This window comes from Austrofundulus limnaeus, unplaced genomic scaffold, assembly GCF_001266775.1.
Source record: "Austrofundulus limnaeus strain Quisiro unplaced genomic scaffold, Austrofundulus_limnaeus-1.0 Scaffold103, whole genome shotgun sequence".
Lineage (NCBI taxonomy): Eukaryota > Metazoa > Chordata > Actinopteri > Cyprinodontiformes > Rivulidae > Austrofundulus > Austrofundulus limnaeus.
In genome coordinates, this window is record NW_013952505.1 from 212,938 (window position 1) to 214,902 (window position 1,965).

General features: G+C 36.8%; 1 protein-coding gene across 2 annotated transcripts in view; it reads right to left on the bottom strand.

The window, feature by feature from the left end:
• Positions 1 to 1,965, bottom strand: part of LOC106521108 (partitioning defective 3 homolog) — a 330,008-nt gene that overhangs the window by 194,259 nt on the left and 133,784 nt on the right. The gene's annotated exons all lie outside the window — the stretch shown is intronic.

A 1,965-nucleotide genomic window follows, 5' to 3' on the forward strand; every position in this document is an offset into this window, starting at 1 on the left:
ATTCTGGGTTTATTCAGAAACATTTAGGGTTGTAGGGCTAAATTTACAAGTCTAACAACTCTGGGAAGAAATACTATTTACTTAAAAGAACTGTTCCAAATGACCATTATTTCTTAATTTCAAAGTGCACTTTAGTAAATACATCATGAACATCGCAGTGGATGCGAGATTGGGTAAAGAGTGATCTAAAGCAGGAAAAATGTAAGGCTTGGGTGATGCAACAAATTTGTGACCTAAATTGGAGTTTTTCAAGCCATGCACACCAAATTAGGCCATGATAAAAAAAAMTGTCAACCAAAGCTCAGAATTTTGTTAGACTGCTACAGAGCCTGTGATGGGACATGGGGGGATTTTTTTTATTTTGCATTCTCACGCAATAKTATTGTGTTACCTCGCAACACGTTTGCGTTATATAGCAATATCTTTGCATTACCTCACAWTACTTTTGCTTTARCTCACAAAACTTTTTGCGTTTCCTTGCAAACATTTGCATTCGCTCGCAAAATAGTTTTGCGTTGCCACGCAAAACTTTGTTTTGTTTATGAACTGAATRAAATCAGACTTTTATTTTGAAATATCCGGTTAYCAAAACAGGATGTGTTGCCACAAGTTCGTAAAATTGACATTGATGTTGCGTGGTTGCACTGTGTTAAAATATCAGCATATGACATACTTCCATGCGTGGCTGTGTGATATATTCATTCGAAGCTGAATTAAAGCAGAAGGCTAACTCGCTAATGGGGAACATGTGAATTTGTTAATAAACCGGCAGGCACAGCAGTGATAAACAACTTTTGCGAGGGGACACAATACTACTGCGTGGCAATGCAAAAGAAAAAAATTCTCCCATGTCCCCTCGCGGGCTCTGTAGACTGCAAGTGAAAATTTGCCTATTTTATAGTATTTTTTCTGTGTCCCTAAGTCCTGTTCAGGATTGSAAAGGAGCAATCCCAATCTCATCAGTTATTAGGCAAGAGACTGGGTACATCCTGTGGAAAACATTCAAGTAAAATTGTGCTAATTAGAGCTCAGTTTGCTGTGACTGCCATTGCATACTGTCAGACTGCATATCATGTGCACATATACATGTACCTACAGTATAAATTCTGCCAATTCAAATACTGCATAATCTATGGAAGGAAGCATATGAGTTGAGTTTCTCACCACATCTCCAAARGTTTGCTGCTAAGAAAATAGTTTAAAAAATGTTGTCAGGAGGCTTTGTTATTGTTATTATCTTGATTTTTGAGCAAAATGTCCAAGACATTCCTTTAAGASCTTACAATATTGAGTGAATTTGTGAAAAATAAAGTGTTACAGMATTTCTACATTAAACATGATTTATTATTGTCAGGATTCCTTTTTTTCARAAATAGTTACAGGCCATCATGCTGAAATGAACTCTAATGTTATGGCAGGAGAGAAAAGTCAGCTGTTCATTCGAGCACATAAATGCATCAGAGGCTTTCCCAAATGTGAGCTCTGGCTTAGTATGTCTTAGATGTCATTTTAAAGTTTAAAGKTGCTCTGAATCATTTTCATTTTTCCACATTAAAAAGTGAATGTATGATACCTTCTGACTCGCCAGCTTATTTGAAAATGACAGAATGTGTCGTGTGTATTTCTACCTTCATTTACAGGGATGCCTTTTTAGGACCCTTTCACACTGGATGGTGACCCTTCAATTATGTAAAAGAAAATCTGCCATGAAGGTTGTCGTTACCATGTTCTATCAGGGTCTTCAGGCATGTAAGCAGTGGGGTCCCAATTACACATGTCAGAAAGAACACAAGGCTAGGTGTGAGGGACTAAGAGAAGCCCAAGAAGAGGGCAAAGTATTGGCAAAAAATTGTAACCCTTCAAACAAATACACCATACATCATCATCATCATACAAAACTGCAAAAGTATGAAGGGTCAAAATAAAAAAAAATTCCTTGGAGGCTTAAAACTATATACATATATA